Genomic DNA, 22,345 nt, shown 5'->3' with positions numbered 1-22,345 from the left:
AATCGTGTCCAGTTATGAAGTGTTTTCTGTGTGTTGACAAATCTTTCGCGATGTTCTAACAGACGGGATTCGCACACAACGCGTCTGCTAATGTCCGATTCGCAACCTAATGAACCGAATCATTTTAACGACTGGTTAGAACAACTGATCTGTCCAACACTGAACTAACGAATCAGTTTAAATTTACTCAGAACACCTGAAATGAGAACACAAGTGTGCTTACACAATTTAGCAAGAGTGGGTGTAAGAGTTAGTTTTAATTATCCAGTCTTTCAGCTTATTTATGTTCATAATGTGTAGTAAAATAAATAGCCTATAAATCACTTAGTTTAGACTGTGAGGTGAACCCAGAACAAAGTTGTTGTTAGCTAGCTGATAATTTTATGAAATTGTATATGGCAGAAAATTAGGCTATTTGTTCATTTTTTAAAAACTACTTTTTAATATTGATATGATTATATACCAAAACAATTATCAGTAAATAGTGTAAAAATGAGGAACAAAAACAAACATCAAGGTATCCCACATGAAGAAATACTATAGTATATTATAGTAAAATTACTATAGTGTTTTTGAGCCATACTATAGTAAAGATACTACAGTAAATTGTAGTATATTGTATTATATTATAGTATTTACTACACTTTGTTTATTTACTGTAGTATATTTACTATAGTACAGTTCAAAAACACTATAGTATTTACTAGAGTAATTTTACTATAATATACTATAGTATTTTTTCATGTGGGATCAAAATAAGATAAGCAAAAGTTACAAACTTTCTTTGAATTTATTTAAAATGTATTGTCAGTATTGCGCTTGCAGATCATGTGGGTAGGGGACTTTTTTTACTGTGCGTGCGTGTGTCATGTCTGTCAGCCACCACCGAAGACCATTTTTGACCCAGGAAAAACCCTGTGTACTGAATGCCAATGGAGGCCTATCTGAGGCCTTCTCAGCCATCAGCTTTCAACAAAAAATATCTTCATTTGTGTTCCGAAGATGAAGGTCTTAAGGGTGTCGAACGACATGAGGGTGAGTAATTAATGACATCATTTTCATTTTTGGGTGAACTAACCCTTTAACTGAGCCATAACTTGTGTAATAAAAGCCTATTCTGACCTCTGCGAAAGCCTTTAGATGGAGTGGACGGACGTCCATGATCATCTGGGCTCTGCCGGCTGCCGCTCTGCCACGCTCTCTTCCTGTCAGTCTGACCTGTGGGCACAGAAACAGAAAACTCAGAAGACAGAAGCGCTAAATGTGTAGGAAGCTCCTGGATCTGTGATCTGGGTCTGGTCTGGCAGCGTATCCTGGGGGCCAGTTGCATAAACTAAGCCATTACGTTAAGACAGTGTCTTAAGATCTAGTATGAGCCACTAGCAGTTAGGCAAGTCTATGTTTTTATGTAACTGATTTAAAAAAATGTATGAACAGTCTTAAAGAAAAAAAATGTATGTCTAACTTGTAAGACTAGTCTTAACGGTTTATGCAACCGGCCCAGGCCTGATCACGGTCATCAGAACACTGTCTGTCTCCAAACCTCCTGACCAGCCGTCTGAGAGAAAGCAGCTCTCCTGGATATGGAGCGGCCCGAGGCTGAAATATTTCAGTAACATAACATAACTAACGTTAAAGCACTCACCTTCTCTTTCACCCATCATCTTCGCCATCGACATCCTCCTGCAATCTGGAACAAAAACAATACAAAACACAAAACAAAACAAAACAACACACAATACAATACAATAAACTCTCCTCAAAAATACTCCTCCAAAAAAAAAGAAAACAAAAACAAAGAATTAATCAAACTCGACACTCCTAAAATAAGAAAAGAACAATAAGATAAAAGTATCTACAACTCAAAAATGTAACTCTGTAAAGGATATCTCCTGCGATGTTCTTCCAGAATAAAAGTCTCGTCTCCTCCAAACAGCTTCAAAATTTCAAGGTCAGCACAGAAAATATTCTGCAAAAGTTTGTGAAATCGCCTCAGTCGTCTCTCTCAACAACAGATCAACAACACAATCGGTGCGTGTCTGAGTCTGCGTCAGAATTCATAACAGGCGTCGCCATAGCAACTAAAACGTGAATCATTCATATGAGCGGAGCCGTGAGCGCGCATCGATCTGAACACATTTATTGAATAGTTACAAACTTCATTTGGACGTTTTCTTTATTAAAAAGTTTGAACCTGTTTCATTGACTCAGTTCAAAACTTTGATTCAGTGATTCCTCTGCATCATCATCACTCAGAAATGCTAGATGTCTGTGCATGCATCAAAATGTGTTGGTAAATACTTTGATTTATTTATTTTTACTATATTTTTGCATATGAATAAAAAATATTAAATAATGTTTCCTTGTATTAGTTTAACCTCTCAATCCGCAGTGGTGCATTAAAGGATTAATGAAATGATAAATTATTAATTTAATGCTTCATTTAGCATTTAATTAAATGCTAAAGGACCGGCCACTTAAACATCAGCATAATAAATGCAGTTACTCATCTTTCATCTCCTATCGTGCAGATCCGATCGGACGAATCCAATAAACACCAGCATGTAAGTGTAAGGGTCCACTCTGAAAAATAGAGGGGGGCGAACAAAAAATCCTCCTTCGTTTACTTGAGCGTATTTGAGTTATATTAGTAATTAATCACGTCCATTTTCAATGCAATAGCGAGTATTCTGAGGATCTCCCCTGCAGTTTAGAGTCTTCAGCTCCAGTTAAACCCTCCCAGGTCTCTCTCCTTCAATCACAGGCCTTCTGATGACTCATTATATACAGGAAGCGCATTACAGGCTCCGTGAGGTGTCAGTCAAAGCGGCTATGGTTTTGGTTGGATAAAGGCAGGCAATGCCTAGCCAATGCCTTGCCAACAAAGGTTTGATTGATGGACGTTGTAACCAATCAAAAGGCATCATCTTGCGAGAGCACACCGCAGTGGAGACTGGCACTTCTTATCAACTAAATTAGTTTTTTACACTTTGTAAATTCTGTAATAGTTGCTTTAGTTTTTCAGTAACTGTATATATCCATTATAATTAGCAGTTTATTGCAGATTTATTTGAATGAAACGCTACTCTATACAATTACAAATCTTCTGAAATAAAGGGCCTTTTTGAAAGGACGCCTAGAGGTTTTTTTTTTTTTTTTTTGACATAAAAGCTTACAGAAGCTAAATTTTTAAGAGTATCATCCTCAAATTTGAATCACAACATGATCAGAAATGCAGTTTTATATTTAGGTTATTTTCAGGCCTTTAACATTAAAGTATCATCAATTTTTCCCTGAGTGAATTTCAATACAACTTTTCAGGGTAGAGGAGGCGTGCAAGATGGCGCCCTGATCACATGTACGTTTGTGAGCTCAGCAATCCCAAACTGTTTTATAATAGTTACAACGAAACTTTTTTTTTGTTGAGAATTTCCATTTATTAATGTCTTGAATTTTTGGAACAACGATAATGGGAGGATCTGAAAAGAGGAAAGGTGTGAAGAAGTCAGGGAAAACAGTGTCGGATACTCCTGCTGGATCTGCTGGCACAGGTGACGATAAACAAGCAGTCGAACGACATAACAGTACTCCTGCAACCGGGGTATTGAAGGACAGTTTGCTAGCCTAGAAATCTAGACGCACCCTAGCGTCCCGTAAAATACGGAATCGTCCCGTATTTACAAGCAAAATGACTTGTCCCGTATTTTACACAGGTCCACACATAGTTCAATAAACACATACAGAGTTTGCAGTGTGGAGAATACTGATAGCAAATATAAAGAATCAATTCACAATAAGTAGTACAGGAGCTCATTTGTGCGTGATTGCGGGCTTTGTTGCTATAGCGGCGGAGTCTCGAGAACATGCGCTGTGCCAGAGTGTGCCTGTAAACTTGCGCGGTTTTTTAAAAACATGTCGAGCTCGCGTCGCGTCCACCGTTTGAAGAACGCCAGAGGATCTCCAGATATAGAACTGAATTAATATCAAAAAGGTATCAATGGGTCTGTCCAGTAACTCATGATGAACCTCAGGCCAACTGCACACTTTATGAGAAGCATTTCAGTGTCTCAGACTGTCTGACTGTGGTGACAGACCAGTCTATGTGACAGACACATCCGTGCTTCTAAAGGTAGGCCTATAGTTTTTTTTAATGGATAATATATTAATATAATATTCCAATACATTATCAGAGCTTGGCAGACAGAATTATTATTTTTTAGACAGGTTAATTTATAGATTCTAGCCTAATAAATGTTATTATTAATTTATCATTTATTTAGGCTATATCATACATAATAAATAATCCTGTCATATAAAGTTTATGACATTTAAAAAATATTTAGATAAAAATGGGACAAATAATTACACGATAATATAGTCATAATTTAAGTAAATTATTCAAAGAAAATAAACATTTTTAAAATTCAAAAAAGTGATTAGGCCTGTTTCAGAATGACTTCTTAAAGGGACAGTTCACCCAAAAATGAAAATTCTGTCATCATTTATTCACCCTCAAGTTGTTCCAAACATGTATACATTTCTTTGTTATGTTAAAACACATAGGAAGATTACTGTGGAAGTCAATGGTGCCCCCAAAGCAGCCTGGTACAAACTTTCTTCAAAATATCTTCTTTTGTGTAGGCCTTCAGCAGAACAAAGAAACTCATACAGGTTTGGAACATCATGAGGCGTCATAAGTGCACCAAATAGGCTAAGAGTTCTTTAGAATAAAATAAAATAATCAAATGTAAAATAATATAGCATGTGTTCTGTTGCAAATTCACGTACTTGATCTTATGTTTTCTTATGGTTTATTATTGAGCTGTCAAGTTGTTAATGTTGAAATAATCATTTCATGACGAATTCTTTATTTCTGCCCTTTATGCAATTGTTTTTTAGGGGATTTTTTTTTTCGGGGGTGGATTTTTGCTGTCAAAGTGAGGCCAAAGTGAATGGGAGTCAATGGGATGCTAACAGCAGGTGATGGCTTGGTTAGCAATGGCTGCCCCTATGGAAGGTACACTTTCCGGGGGCTGGATTACCCCGTTGGGAAAAACCAAACTCTGGTCAGGCCAATCACAGCGTGTGTAGAGTCGGTGGGCGGGCTTTACATAATGACGGTACGTCACGGCAGAGTTGCGGAGGTTCTGCGTGCCACTCGTAAACACAGAAGCTGGCGAACAGCGGTCTTTTGAATCGGCTTTGGCCGCGACTCTGGAAGACTTGGAGTTAAGCTTGGAGTTAAGCCGTAGTCAACGCTTCTCGTTTACTTTGAATGGGTGACGTCATGCGTTGCCGAACTGAATTGTGGGTTCCGTTGCGTCGCTTCACTCGCGTTGCAAGCATAGGTTGCAAGCGGCAAAAGTTGAAGATTTCTCAACTTTTCAAGCGCCAACGCAGGCGTCATCCAATCAGATCACCCTATGCAAATATCCTAGAGCAGACGCTAGCCAATAGCGTTCGTTTAAAACACTGGTGAATGAAGAGTGAAGAACGATCTAAAATGGAGGAAAAGCTAATAATTGCGGTGGGTAATCACCCGGTCCTTTACGACCAATCATTGTTTACATACTGGGACACAAACCGGAGAGACCAGGCCTGGAAGGAGGTGGCAGAGACGGTTGGAGAATCTGGTATGTATCATGCTTGTATTCTGTCCGTGTACTCTGTTTATCATTGAATGACAGGCAGCATATCATATCATGTGTGGATCAAATAGGCGCTATCGCCCAGCCAAATGAGGAATAAAATATTAAAGTGATCAGTTTTCATACACAAAATAATGAATTACATTTGAGTGGAAGGTGGATTTGACCGTTTATCTGTCAGTTGGCTGGTAGATGGTAAACGCTTAAAAAAATGTATTTATTATGAACCTTGCATAATTGAAATCTATACCAGAACCTGTTTTATTTGGCATGTTTAATTCAGTTCTTATTTTAATAACTAAACAAGTTTAAACACTTGAGCAACACTTGTTGTATTTGAATGAATTGTTTAATTTATTTACATTTTTGCATGTCAGAGGATACATGTAGGACCCGATGGAAGTCACTGGGGGACAGATTTAGGAAGGAGAAGAAAAAAGAAAGGGAAATGACAAGGAGTGGGGCAGGGTGGCCTGGGACCCAACCCTGGCGTTTCATGGCGGTGTTGGGATTTCTCACACCATTCCTTCATGACCGTGAGACGTCCAGCAACATCCCCAGACGACCTCTGCCCCCTTCACATCAGTCCATCAGTCCAGAGCCAGAGGAGGACAGCCAGGTCAGAGAAGACAGCCAGGCCATCACCCAGCAAGCCCCTTCAAGCAGAGGAGATGAGGCAGGCAGTGACACAGGCAGGCAGAACCTAACAAAGCTCTCAAATACATTATTATTTCAGTACTATCAAGGAGGGTTAAGTCATTTAGAAAATCAATGTCAATCTGTGTAGAGCTGAACCATATGCTGCAAAGTTTAGGCCACACAACCGTTGACACCTAATGCGTAATAACGTTATATAATAAATTATTTCAAAGAATGATTTGACATTAAAATCATGCCATGTTCATTGATTATCAATTGTTGCTGTAACTATGCAGGCAGACAGACAGAGCAGGAGGAAACTGTCGAGATCAATGACAAGGGTAGGAAGAGAAAAAAAAAGGGAAATGTCTTCTTTTGAGAGAGGACTGTTGGCAGCAATTGAGCCCCTGACGCAGATGACCACGCTGCCACATCCACCACCACCGCCGCCTCCAACACCAGCAGCAGATGAAGACGAGGTTTTCTTTCAGAGCCTCTTGCCGTCCCTTCGTAGGCTTTCTGTGCTGAGGAGGGCCAGGCTTCTGCACACACACACACATACATACATATTACATACATACAGCACTAAAATAAACATATTAAAATAATCGTATGGCTGTATTGTTTTCTCATGTTCATATAGAATAATACAGTAAGTATTTTAAATTTGTCGTATCATACAGCGCTGTCGACGCAATACAATCACTTAAAGGGATAGTTCTCCCAAAAATGTAAATTCTGTCATCATTTACTCACCCTCAAGTTGTTCCAAACCTGTATGAGTTTCTTTGTTCTGTGAAGGCCTTTGTATTTTCTCTCCAGTGAAAATCTGCTCAAATCATGAATGTATTAGTTGAAAACAGGGCTGAAAGGGCAAAGGCTATGTACATTATGACATGGTGATGAAAATATAAAACCAACATGTTAATTTAATGTAAAAAATAATTGTTATGACACTTGGAATCTGCACTTTTAAGAAAAATATAGGTAGCTCTTAAAAGAGCTTTTGGGTTTTGTGGCTCTGAAAAGAGCCTTTGGCGTATTCTATGAATTCGGCTGCCATGGCACTGCACCCTCCTGGTTGAAGTAGTAGGCACAGAACGTCTCTCGGAGTTGGATAGCTCTACGGGTGGCATTGTTGGAGCCCATCCTTGGTGCATCTCGCAGGGCCTCAGGAGCTGAAGATGGCTCAATGGTGGGTTCAGCTCTGTGTGCGCATCTTCTCCCCCTTTCCAGCAGGGGCGGACTGGCCATCTGGCGTACCGGGCGTTTTCCCGGTGGGCCGCTGGACAATGTGGGCCTGCCCGTTGCTACGTAAATATATGAAGAATAAATTATAGTAAAACTACGTAGCCTATATCCTTCCGTCAGCCCAGACGAATGGCCCGCGCAGCCCTCTTGAGGCAAAACTCCATGCAAAACTCTAATCTATAGCCTGCTCAGTCCCAGTGTCTCAGTGGTGTAAAAGCGCTCGTCAATGTCAAAATGTTTGCGATATCCAATCAAATTCGACGAGGCGGGATTTACTGTGCACAGCAGCCGAGCAGCGCGGGCGACACTTGAATGCGAGCCGAGGTAAGAGCTGAATACGAGTCAATGGGCAGCAATATTTCCCGACTGTTAACGATTTTAAAAATGTTAAACGACGGACATTAATTTCCAGGGATGTAAACTACTGTTGAGCTTTCAGAATGAATCAGATTATAATGCCTTTTACGTTATTCGTCGTCAAAGAATTGTAGCAACAATGACCCGATTCAATCAGATTTTGGGCCGAATACATCACCGGATGAGGCTTCTACACACCAACTCGTGACTCTCCTAATCAAATCAGACATAGACAATGGGGTGTGTGTGTAAGAGATATCGAAGTTAATGAACAACCACGATGTCCGCCAGATTGTCTGAGTCTACAGAATGGAGCATCGAATTGTACCGCCTGAAGGCATCCACATGACTTTACACACACACACATATCAGCGCTGAAAGAAGACAATTCTTGCACGACACGTGTTACTTAAAACATGGGACTTAAAGAACTGTCTTAATAATGTTCAAATATATATAATCCGTTGATTTCATGTCTTTATACAATGTATTAGAATAACTAGGATGTTTACTGTTGCCAATCAAAACCTGTATGCCAGTAACTGTGATAATCTTGTATATCTGGACGCGCAAATCGCAGAATGACCGTTCTTAGTATCTCTGTTATCGCAAAATTATGACTAGGCCAAATTTGGTTCAAAAATCAGATTTTGATGCATAATTTCAGAAATACCAGCTTTCTAAAGAAAAAGAGGCTTAGAATTTCCACCCTATTGATTAACTCAGAGGAGGGGGGTTCAGAGAACAATGGAACACTCGCGCCTTCTCGAGAAGATCTCTCCACGGACGTGATTGGATCTTTCCATAAGTCGGGCTCGGCCACTCCATCTATAAATGCAGAAGTTATCATGAACTCCTTGCGCTCCGCCATTCCGCCACTACAAGGACCCTGGCCTTTGACCTTCCTTTGAGAGAGGGATTCCTTTGGCACCAAGCCAAGAGAGAGAGACCTGCAACTTCTGGAGCGACTTTCCTGAACTTCACAGAAATTCTCCGGACTCACCTCCAGTGTTGGGAATAACGGCGTTATAGATAAACGGCGTTACTAACGGAATTACTTTTTTCAGTAACGAGTAATCAAACGAATTACTGTTTCTTCCGTTACAACGCCGTTAGCGTTACTGAGGAAAAAAATGCGGCGTTACTATAATTGAGCTCATTGAAGCGGTTTCATCTGAACAGGCTCTGTCAGTCGGACCTGCAACGCGTGTGTGTGTGTGTGTGTGTGCGCGCGCTAGCCATGCGTGTTGGGGGTTGGGTTGGGTGGTACACATAACTGATGATGATTGGTGGGTTGGAGACAAGGTTGAGGTTGATAGGTTGAGTTCACACACACACACACACACACACACCTATGACACACACGCATATGCACAGTCAGCGATGGCAGTCCAACGACTTCAAAAGTAGCTTTCGCAAACTGGAAGTATAAGCTCTACTTTTCCCTCGTTGAGGTGAAAGGTAATAATGTTTATGTAACGTGCAGCTTATGCCCAGGGAGAAAGAGTCTCTCCCCGTCGGTGGCCAGTAATTCTAATCTAATGAAGCCTCACATCATCACAGCCACAACATTAGTGGCTAAAAACCCAGGTGATAACATGACCTCCACTACCAGAGGAGTCGTAAAGAAGTACTGATACTATTTACACAATATTTACACTATAGTAGGTCTACTGATAATATTTACACAATATTTACACTATAGTAGGTCTACTGATAATATTTACAATAATGTATTGAATTTGATAGGTGTCTCTCACATTGTCCCACAGCAACATTATGTACATTAATGTACAATGTTTTATAATAATCATTTATTCTATTTAGTGTCCAATTCATTCATTTAACATATTTAATATTGGGGGCATCCAAGTTATTTAACATATATGAACATTTGAAGAAAAAAAAAAGTAACACATTAGTTACTTTCCCTGGCAATTAGTTACTTTTATAATGATGTAACTCAGTTACTAACTCAGTTACTATTTGTAAGAAGTAACTAGTAACTATAACTAATTACTTTTTTAAAGTAATGTGCCCAACACTGCTCACCTCCTTAGCGAACTTCCACGACGATTCGAACTCAGACACGTACACGAGAGAGCCTAATGCAAGTATTATATTTCACCTTTAACTGCTTGTACGAGGTTGTCTGAATTAATCCTGATTCACGAAATCATAAATGTCTGAAGGGTTTTGGTGAAGTGATTGAACTGTCTGTCTCTCTCTCTCTCTCTCTCTCTCTCTCTCTCTCTCTCTCTCTCATCTCTCTCATCTCTCTCTCCCTCGTGGATTCTCTCTTTCCATCATTCTTTTCCCTTTGATTTTATTCGTTAAGTTTGATTTTTCCTTGTTTGTACCATATCGTTTGTTTCTCCTATATATATGCATATTTACCCCCGTGTGATTCGTAGCTTTGTATTCTATAGTGTTTTATTAAAACTCAATAATTGCATTAAACTGAATCCTTATTGTTTTGCTCACAAATCTCGAAGTCACTGAAGCGTAAGATCTAAGCTACCCATTTAAGCTTGATTTTCATGTATTACTACTTTAGTAATACAAATTGTGCAAACATAAGAGATATTATTTGTCCTGATCAAACAGATCAATGTTTCTTAAGGTTTGTAAGATTGATAATTGATGAAGAAATCAATTTGGATAAAGGTTACTTTTAAATGATTAAAGGTTCCGTTATACGTTAATTTTTCTGTACAACAAGCTAATAATATTCATAAACTCATGAATATTCATACCATTTGAATTAATTATTCCCCAGAACTTATTGTTGTTACAGAATGCACAAAGAAACATTAGCGTAGGTGTCGCAGTTTTCAGCATATCAGAGGGAATGTTTGTCTTTCTGTTTCCAGGCTTTCTTCAGTAATTTCACAATCATTTTCAAATGATTCATAATACTCAAAATATCTTTCTCATATATCATGCTAAAACTGGCAACTTTCATATTCAAGTGGCCAATGGAAAGTGACATATGAAAATAAATATATAATTTGCTAGTTACATGCATTATTTTACACACTGGTAATCAAAAGTTTGAAATAATTAAGACTTCTTAAATTGTTTTTGAAAGAAGAAGGCTGAATTTATTTGATCAAAAATACAGTAAAACCACAAATATTAAGAAATATTGATACAATTTCCAATAGGCCTAGTTGTTTTCTATGAGAATGTATTGTAAAATGTAATTTATTTCTGTAAAAGCTGACTTTTCAGCATCATTACTTCAGTAAGTGTCACATGATCCTTCAGAAATCATTTTAATATGCTGTATTTTTCATATCATTTTTAAACTCTTTTCCACTATTTGAGCTCAATTCCATAAAATTACAGATGTCTAGATACTATAGCCACTAGAAAGGCACCCTAAAACAGTCCACATTCTGCACTACATCCTAAGTCTTCTAGACCAGAGTCCTGCACTGGTGACGGGTGACCCGCGAATATTGCTGAAACGGGTGAAAAACATCCTACTGTGTCGGATACGGGTGCGGGTCGGACAAGGGAGAACACGGGTCTAAACACGGGTTTTAAAAAGTCACGTGCAAACGAATATAGGCCTATATATAAAAATATATGCATGTATATTGTAGATGTGTTCCTGAAAATATGCATATACAAAAATATGCCTTGCCTGTATTTCAAGTTGATTTTCAAATCCATATCAGTTTATTTGTTCTCCTCCCAGGAGAATCACAACCGCGCGCGCGCTCTGCCTGCACTCGTCGAGATGGATCATGAGGAGTTGAAGAAAAGATAGCCGCAAATGTGGAAGTTCATCGCTGAGGAAGCACGCAGCTAACTGTGGTAACAAAACCAAGCACACGCAGTTCAATCGAACAGTATTTTTGTTATGGTTCCTGAGTTTAGTCTCTTAATAACACTGTCTTAGTAGCCTACATTAAGCCACTTTTGTACTTTTGTACATAGTATACGTTATTAGTATTATGTTTACTGAGTTTGGTCTCTTAATAACAGTGTCTTACCTACATTAAGCCACGTTAAGCGTTTTAGAATGTCCCGAAGTTGTCCTTAAGTTAATGGTCGTGTAATAACTTATGTATGCTGGCAATAAACATTTTTGTAAGTGTGTCTGTAGTAAACGTTGTTTGTACGGGAAGAAGGAGGCGGGAACCGGCGGACAATCAAAACATTTAATCAAAATAAAATGGCGGCGACAGCCCCTCACGGTCGACTGCCGCCTACATACAAACAAACACAAAATGAAAATAAAAAGCTGCAGCCCCTCACGGACGACTGCAGCGAACACAAAATAAAACATAACACAAAATCCAGGCCTGGTCCTCTCTCGTCCCTCACTGTCGTCGCTCCTCCTTTATAGTCCCTCACTCCTCCGCGAGGGCCGAGATCGCTGCGGCGCTCAGCTGGCGCTCATCCTCCCTGATGTGCGCCGCCTCGTCCCGCCCTCACGGTCCCTCGGCCTCGCTGCTCGCCACATACCCCCAACGCCCTTCGCAGGCGATCACGGCGGCCGCGGGACCTGGGGGTAAGAACAGCGAGGTGAGAGAACGGAGCGGGGAGCATGAGGAGCGACAGAGACGAGAGAGTGGAGAGAGGAGAAAAGAAAAAAAAAAAAAAAAAAATTCTGGTCCGGTTCCCAGACACACTGCCGCTCGGTCCTCAGCCAGCCGAGAGGCTCTTCCTCGCGGTGCCATGCGGTGGTACTGGACGGCCGGTGGACGGCTCGACACTCCTCCGCCCCCTGGCGGCTGGCGGTGGCTCCTCCTTCTGAGGGCGGCCGGAAGCGAGTCCCCGTCCCGCGCTCCCTGCTCCTCCCCAACCTGGCGGACGGCAGCGCTCCGGCTCCTCCCCAATATGGCGGGCGGCAGCAGGCTTCGGCTCCGGGCAAGCGCTGGGGACTCCTTCGCCCCCTCGCGGACGGCAGCCACCCCACCTCGACCCAGGGGCACGGCAGCGAGCTCTCCGTCCCACCGACCTTCATCCGCTCCAGCACCACCGCTTCGGGCAGCCGCTCGCGGACTTCTCTCCTCCGCGCTGCCCGAACTCCGCGGCACCGCGATCCCCCTCAGCTGCGAGGGCTCTTCGACAGCGTGTCCCTCCTTCCTCCCGGGTTTCGGCACCACTGTAGTAAACGTTGTTTGTACGGGAAGAAGGAGGCGGGAACCGGCGGACAATCAAAACATTTAATCAAAATAAAATGGCGGCGACAGCCCCTCACGGTCGACTGCCGCCTACATACAAACAAACACAAAATGAAAATAAAAAGCTGCAGCCCCTCACGGACGACTGCAGCGAACACAAAATAAAACATAACACAAAATCCAGGCCTGGTCCTCTCTCGTCCCTCACTGTCGTCGCTCCTCCTTTATAGTCCCTCACTCCTCCGCGAGGGCCGAGATCGCTGCGGCGCGCAGCTGGCGCTCATCCTCCCTGATGAGCGCCGCCTCGTCCCGCCCTCACGGTCCCTCGGCCTCGCCACAGTGACTATAATGTAATATGCTAAACTGACTTTATTGCGGGTGCGGGTCGGGCGTCGGTTCTATTTTAAGCGGGTCGGGTCGGGTGCGGATTTTAATTAGTGCTGTTGTCGGAGAAGGGGTCGGATGCGGTTTTAAGCACTGCGGGTACGGGCGGGTGCGGGTTTACAAAATCGGAGCTGTGCAGGACTCTGTTCTAGACAATAGCATTTTATATGGTCTGATTTTATGATAGGTATTGAACTTAATGATATTAAACTACAGTGTATGGAAAAGAGAAATCAAAATTTGTATACAAAAAAAAATAAATACAATTTGCCATGTGCACCAGGAAAGACAAATTATAAACTGAAGAAGTATGCCTGTCTTTCAGTATGATAAGCATTTCAATAAAACAATTCATATAATTCATATTTTTGAATAAATAGCTTCTGTGTTTAAAATTGCCCTGTGTATAATGAGCTGGTGGGTTTATGGTGAGGTGTGTTGCACACCGGGTGTGATGGGCCGCTTTGTGCCAGAAAGTCCAGGGCCACTTTTTTGCCCCAGTCCACCCCTGCTTTCCAGTGTCTTCATGCGCAGGAAGTTGTGCAACACACATGTGGCCTTCACACACACCTCTGCAACCTCTGGACTGGTTGCAATGACACGGGCGGTACATCCGCCACCAAGCTGAGAGGATGCCAAAGGCGCACTCAACTACCAACCTAGCCCGGCTGAGGCGGTAATTGAACACCCTTTTCTCTGGTGGGATGTGATGTCCAGGGTATGGCCGCAAGAGGTTGGTCATCAGTGGGAAGCCCTCATCCCCGGCAGATTGACCATTATTTGGCTTGACACCGGAGTGGTCTGGATCAGGTGATGATGGACCAGGATCGGCTTGGGTTCCTGTCAGGTCGGGGTTGGACTTCTGGTCAAGTCTCGAGCTCAAGCCCTCCACCAAGGACAGCAAGTGTTATCTCCTATCCAATACAAAGATTATATGAACATGTGAACTCATGAATGTTTTTTTTTTTTTTTAGCTGATTTACAACAGAACTGAATTCTTGCAATTGCATCACTAATTGTGTTATTTTCCTGTTTATTACTGTGAAGCTGCTGTGAAACAATCTGTATTGTATAAAGCGCCGTATAAATGAAGCTGACTTGACTTGACTATAACAAGAACATGAACACAAATTTGAAAACCTCACTACAAATAATCCAGAATTGAAGATAAATGATATTAATCCTACTCTGTCTGTTACACTACCTCACACCTGAAATCACTGATCGAGTGAATCTCCTGAACTTCTCCTGAACTTCTCCAGATCATTTCTAATCCATTCATGTTGTAACACCTGCTCTAACGTCGGCCGTTTCGTTGGATCCCGGGCTAGGCACTGGCTAATCAGATCACTGCATTCTGTACACATTTTATTAAGGAGAGAGCTGGTTAGTCATGATGACCATGTGACACGAATGTTGGCAATTATGAAAACAGCATCTGGTGAACTATAAACTGAATGCATTTCAACTTGAAACATCTTACATACTTCACCTTTACCTGTTTCTAAACAGAGCCTTTGCTTTATGTGTGTGTGTTTATCGATATTCTTCACTCACCTTTGGATAAGTTGGAGTTCTGAAATGTAACTTTGGCCTGTGTGATTTCCGTTCTATTGCCAAAGGGAGAACGTCCGTTAACCATCAGGTACAACAACACCCCTAGAGCCCAGACATTTGCTGGGACGGCGTGGAATCGAGATTCTGTGAAGACTTCAGGTGGGCAGTAAGAAGGTAATCCTGTGAGCAAGACATTTTTGCACATTGTTGAGCAATTTCTTCAAAGCATCAAATAATCAGAAAGTCACTACATCCAGGTTTCCACACTCCAAAAATACTCACCACGGTATATTTTTGTCTCGTAGCCATCACCACTAAGTAGCTGACCGCAGCCAAAGTCGATCAGCTTGAGCTCTAACGTGTTTGTCTTCACCAGGAAATTCTCTGCATGAACGTCATTATGAAAAACGCCATGCTCGATGCAGTGCTGTACCGCCAGCGCAGCCTGTCGCAGGATGACCCGTGCTGTTGTTTCATCCAGTTGACACGAATGACGAATGATGAAGTCCAGCAAGCTCTCGCAGGGGTCAGGGAACTCCATTATGAGAACGAATGTCCGAGGATGTTCAAACCAGTCGTACAGTCGGACGACGTAGGGGCTTATGGGTTCATGCCTCATCATTAGCAGCAGCGCCACTTCTGTAACGAGAGGTTCGGGATGCCCGGGCTAGAGAAAAGTAGTAGACAGAAGGTTAGCTGGGTAAAAATCTGAAGAAAACCTATCATTTTTAAATGTACTTTTCTTTGATCTTTACAGACACGATCATCAGAGCCTTTCCAGGTTTATTGATCTATTACATTTACACCTAATGCTTCCTACAGGTGTATTGACTACAGTAATCAGCACTTAAACAACAAACAGCACTTAAACAACAAATACAACTTTTGACCAACTTACAATATCAAGATAACGATCATTGTCAATCTTGTGCATCTGCTTGATGGCAACCTGCAAAAAACATCATTACATCCTAAGTCTTCTAGACCAGAGTCCTGCACGGGTGACGGGTGACCCGCGAATATTGCTGAAACGGGTGAAAAACATCCTACTGTGTCGGATACGGGTGCGGGTCGGACAAGGGAGAACACGGGTCTAAACACGGGTTTTAAAAAGTCACGTGCAAACGAATATAGGCCTATATATAAAAATATATGCATGTATATTGTAGATGTGTTCCTGAAAATATGCATATACAAAAATATGCCTTGCCTGTATTTCAAGTTGATTTTCAAATCCATATCAGTTTATTTGTTCTCCTCCCAGGAGAATCACAACCGCGCGCGCGCTCTGCCTGCACTCGTCGAGATGGATCATGAGGAGTTGAAGAAAAGATAGCCGCAAATGTGGAAGTTCATCGCTGAGGAAGCACGCAGCTAACTGTGGTAACAAAACCAAGCACACGCAGTTCAATCGAACAGTATTTTTGTTATGGTTCCTGAGTTTAGTCTCTTAATAACACTGTCTTAGTAGCCTACATTAAGCCACTTTTGTACTTTTGTACATAGTATACGTTATTAGTATTATGTTTACTGAGTTTGGTCTCTTAATAACAGTGTCTTACCTACATTAAGCCACGTTAAGCGTTTTAGAATGTCCCGAAGTTGTCCTTAAGTTAATGGTCGTGTAATAACTTATGTATGCTGGCAATAAACATTTTTGTAAGTGTGTCTGTAGTAAACGTTGTTTGTACGGGAAGAAGGAGGCGGGAACCGGCGGACAATCAAAACATTTAATCAAAATAAAATGGCGGCGACAGCCCCTCACGGTCGACTGCCGCCTACATACAAACAAACACAAAATGAAAATAAAAAGCTGCAGCCCCTCACGGACGACTGCAGCGAACACAAAATAAAACATAACACAAAATCCAGGCCTGGTCCTCTCTCGTCCCTCACTGTCGTCGCTCCTCCTTTATAGTCCCTCACTCCTCCGCGAGGGCCGAGATCGCTGCGGCGCGCAGCTGGCGCTCATCCTCCCTGATGTGCGCCGCCTCGTCCCGCCCTCACGGTCCCTCGGCCTCGCTGCTCGCCACATACCCCCAACGCCCTTCGCAGGCGATCACGGCGGCCGCGGGACCTGGGGGTAAGAACAGCGAGGTGAGAGAACGGAGCGGGGAGCATGAGGAGCGACAGAGACGAGAGAGTGGAGAGAGGAGAAAAGAAAAAAAAAAAAAAAAAAATTCTGGTCCGGTTCCCAGACACACTGCCGCTCGGTCCTCAGCCAGCCGAGAGGCTCTTCCTCGCGGTGCCATGCGGTGGTACTGGACGGCCGGTGGACGGCTCGACACTCCTCCGCCCCCTGGCGGCTGGCGGTGGCTCCTCCTTCTGAGGGCGGCCGGAAGCGAGTCCCCGTCCCGCGCTCCCTGCTCCTCCCCAACCTGGCGGACGGCAGCGCTCCGGCTCCTCCCCAATATGGCGGGCGGCAGCAGGCTTCGGCTCCGGGCAAGCGCTGGGGACTCCTTCGCCCCCTCGCGGACGGCAGCCACCCCACCTCGACCCAGGGGCACGGCAGCGAGCTCTCCGTCCCACCGACCTTCATCCGCTCCAGCACCACCGCTTCGGGCAGCCGCTCGCGGACTTCTCTCCTCCGCGCTGCCCGAACTCCGCGGGACCGCGATCCCCCTCAGCTGCGAGGGCTCTTCGACAGCGTGTCCCTCCTTCCTCCCGGGTTTCGGCACCACTGTAGTAAACGTTGTTTGTACGGGAAGAAGGAGGCGGGAACCGGCGGACAATCAAAACATTTAATCAAAATAAAATGGCGGCGACAGCCCCTCACGGTCGACTGCCGCCTACATACAAACAAACACAAAATGAAAATAAAAAGCTGCAGCCCCTCACGGACGACTGCAGCGAACACAAAATAAAACATAACACAAAATCCAGGCCTGGTCCTCTCTCGTCCCTCACTGTCGTCGCTCCTCCTTTATAGTCCCTCACTCCTCCGCGAGGGCCGAGATCGCTGCGGCGCGCAGCTGGCGCTCATCCTCCCTGATGAGCGCCGCCTCGTCCCGCCCTCACGGTCCCTCGGCCTCGCCACAGTGTCTATAATGTAATATGCTAAACTGACTTTATTGCGGGTGCGGGTCGGGCGTCGGTTCTATTTTAAGCGGGTCGGGTCGGGTGCGGATTTTAATTAGTGCTGTTGTCGGAGAAGGGGTCGGATGCGGTTTTAAGCACTGCGGGTACGGGCGGGTGCGGGTTTACAAAATCGGAGCTGTGCAGGACTCTGTTCTAGACAATAGCATTTTATATGGTCTGATTTTATGGTAGGTATTGAACTTAATGATATTAAACTACAGTGTATGGAAAAGAGAAATCAAAATTTGTATACAAAAAAAAATAAATACAATTTGCCATGTGCACCAGGAAAGACAAATTATAAACTGAAGAAGTATGCCTGTCATTCAGTATGATAAGCATTTCAATAAAACAATTCATATAATTCATATTTTTGAATAAATAGCTTCTGTGTTTAAAATTGCCCTGTGTATAATGAGCTGGTGGGTTTATGGTGAGGTGTGTTGCACACCGGGTGTGATGGGCCGCTTTGTGCCAGAAAGTCCAGGGCCACTTTTTTGCCCCAGTCCACCCCTGCTTTCCAGTGTCTTCATGCGCAGGAAGTTGTGCAACACACATGTGGCCTTCACACACACCTCTGCAACCTCTGGACTGGTTGCAATGACACGGGCGGTACATCCGCCACCGAGCTGAGAGGATGCCAAAGGCGCACTCAACTACCAACCTAGCCCGGCTGAGGCGGTAATTGAACACCCTTTTCTCTGGTGGGATGTGATGTCCAGGGTATGGCCGCAAGAGGTTGGTCATCAGTGGGAAGCCCTCATCCCCGGCAGATTGACCATTATTTGGCTTGACACCGGAGTGGTCTGGATCAGGTGATGATGGACCAGGATCGGCTTGGGTTCCTGTCAGGTCGGGGTTGGACTTCTGGTCAAGTCTCGAGCTCAAGCCCTCCACCAAGGACAGCAAGTGTTATCTCCTATCCAATACAAAGATTATATGAACATGTGAACTCATGAATGTTTTTTTTTTTTTTAGCTGATTTACAACAGAACTGAATTCTTGCAATTGCATCACTAATTGTGTTATTTTCCTGTTTATTACTGTGAAGCTGCTGTGAAACAATCTGTATTGTATAAAGCGCCGTATAAATGAAGCTGACTTGACTTGACTATAACAAGAACATGAACACAAATTTGAAAACCTCACTACAAATAATCCAGAATTGAAGATAAATGATATTAATCCTACTCTGTCTGTTACACTACCTCACACCTGAAATCACTGATCGAGTGAATCTCCTGAACTTCTCCTGAACTTCTCCAGATCATTTCTAATCCATTCATGTTGTAACACCTGCTCTAACGTCGGCCGTTTCGTTGGATCCCGGGCTAGGCACTGGCTAATCAGATCACTGCATTCTGTACACATTTTATTAAGGAGAGAGCTGGTTAGTCATGATGACCATGTGACACGAATGTTGGCAATTATGAAAACAGCATCTGGTGAACTATAAACTGAATGCATTTCAACTTGAAACATCTTACATACTTCACCTTTACCTGTTTCTAAACAGAGCCTTTGCTTTATGTGTGTGTGTTTATCGATATTCTTCACTCACCTTTGGATAAGTTGGAGTTCTGAAATGTAACTTTGGCCTGTGTGATTTCCGTTCTATTGCCAAAGGGAGAACGTCCGTTAACCATCAGGTACAACAACACCCCTAGAGCCCAGACATTTGCTGGGACGGCGTGGAATCGAGATTCTGTGAAGACTTCAGGTGGGCAGTAAGAAGGTAATCCTGTGAGCAAGACATTTTTGCACATTGTTGAGCAATTTCTTCAAAGCATCAAATAATCAGAAAGTCACTACATCCAGGTTTCCACACTCCAAAAATACTCACCACGGTATATTTTTGTCTCGTAGCCATCACCACTAAGTAGCTGACCGCAGCCAAAGTCGATCAGCTTGAGCTCTAACGTGTTTGTCTTCACCAGGAAATTCTCTGCATGAACGTCATTATGAAAAACGCCATGCTCGATGCAGTGCTGTACCGCCAGCGCAGCCTGTCGCAGGACGACCCGTGCTGTTGTTTCATCCAGTTGACACGAATGACGAATGATGAAGTCCAGCAAGCTCTCGCAGGGGTCAGGGAACTCCATTATGAGAACGAATGTCCGAGGATGTTCAAACCAGTCGTACAGTCGGACGACGTAGGGGCTTATGGGTTCATGCCTCATCATTAGCAGCAGCGCCACTTCTGTAACGAGAGGTTCGGGATGCCCGGGCTAGAGAAAAGTAGTAGACAGAAGGTTAGCTGGGTAAAAATCTGAAGAAAACCTATCATTTTTAAATGTACTTTTCTTTGATCTTTACAGACACGATCATCAGAGCCTTTCCAGGTTTATTGATCTATTACATTTACACCTAATGCTTCCTACAGGTGTATTGACTACAGTAATCAGCACTTAAACAACAAACAGCACTTAAACAACAAATACAACTTTTGACCAACTTACAATATCAAGATAACGATCATTGTCAATCTTGTGCATCTGCTTGATGGCAACCTGCAAAAAAAAAAACAGCGTTCAATAACGGTATTCAAGCGCCTGACTTTGCACATAACATTTACGATTTGAGCATCTAAGTATTAACCCATCTGTATTAAGAATGTTTTGATGCATGCAAGAGCAAAAATGTTTGTACAATTCAGCAAGATTGCTTTACCTTTTTGCCATCAAACTTCCGTGTTCCCTTGAACACTCTCCCAAAAGTTCCGGATCCAATCATCTCTCCCACGTTATAGAGAGTCTCAAAGGAGTCTGAAAAACAAAATATGAGAAATGTATGAGCTTGCAAACAAGACGATAATAATACTGTTTAAAACAATGTTGGAGAAATAATGTCTTTAATAATTTTAATAATAAATAATACTTTTACTTTAAAAAAAGGTTCCCAGTAAAATGAAATCCAATGTGACTGTACACTGCCCAGCCTTATTTCAGTCTCACCTGTTGAGCTCGTGTTCACCGGTGAAGCCTCCATAAGGCCATTTGAAGTCTCCGTTGGCTCGACGGGAACTTGACCTGGCAGCGGATGGCACATCCACTCTTCGTCGCTCCAACTGCCCTGTTCGTTTCGGCTATCCGATCTATCGCCACTCCACCTCCAATCGACGATGTACGAGCCTCTGCTGCTAAGGCTCAACGACTCTCTGCAGAACCGCCTCACTGTATTGTCCTCAGAGAGGGACAAATATGATGTGGACATGATGCCTGCTGAAGACATTTTTAATAATATTAATAATCAATGTCAGTGGTGAAATTGTTACTTTATGTTTTATTTTTTTCAACTTTCTATTTTCAATGACACATTATTTTGTTAACTGAGCCATAACTTGTGTAATAAAAGCCTATTCTGACCTCTGCGAAAGCCTTTAGATGGAGTGGACGGACGTCCATGATCATCTGGGCTCTGCCGGCTGCCGCTCTGCCACTCTCTCTTCCTGTCAGTCCGACCTGTTGGCACAGAAACAGAAAACTCAGAAGACAGAAGCGCTAAATGTGTAGGAAGCTCCTGGATCTGTGATTGCTAGATCCTTTGTTTTATATTAAAAATATCAGTGCAAACAAGACGATAATAATTCTGTTTAAAACAATGTTGGAGAAATAATGTCTGCAGATTGACCATTATTTGGCTTGACGCCGGAGTGATCTGGATCAGGTGATGATGGACCAGGATCGGGCTCTGGCTCCAGATCCGCTGGAGGAACAAAAGACTCCACAACATCCACATCACTGAGACAACAGCAGAGGAGCGAGCGCCTCACAGCCTTACACACGTTCCTGAGGAAAGAACGAACTCGTTTCCTCTTCTTACATTCTGTGGGTTTTTCTGAAATGAAGAAAACAAAACTGAATGATTAGAAACATCTCTGACGTCCAATTAGGCAGTGATAAAATGACATAACTTACGTTTTACTTAAAAAAAAGGTCACCAGTAAAATGAAATTCAATGTGACTGTACACTGCCCAGCCTTATTTCAGTCTCACCTGTTGAGCTCGTGATGTACGAGCCTCGGCTGCTAAGGCTCAACGACTCTCTGCAGAACCGCCTCACTATATTGTCCTCAGAGAGGGACAAATATGATGTGGACATGGTGCCTGGTCAAGACATTTTTAATAATATTAATAATCAATGTCAGTGGTCACATGAAATTGTTATTTTCAATGACACATTATTTGTTAAAGGGTTAGTTCACCCAAACGCCGGCGCTACGTCATTTTCTCGCGCATGCGTCGTGGAGGCCTACACGGAAGACAAGAAGAGGTTGAATAAAGGCGTTAT

Source organism: Gobio gobio (genome assembly GCF_949357685.1).
Source record: "Gobio gobio genome assembly, chromosome: 22".
NCBI classification, from domain to species: Eukaryota; Metazoa; Chordata; class Actinopteri; order Cypriniformes; family Gobionidae; genus Gobio; species Gobio gobio.
Note: the sequence above shows the minus strand (reverse complement) of the source record.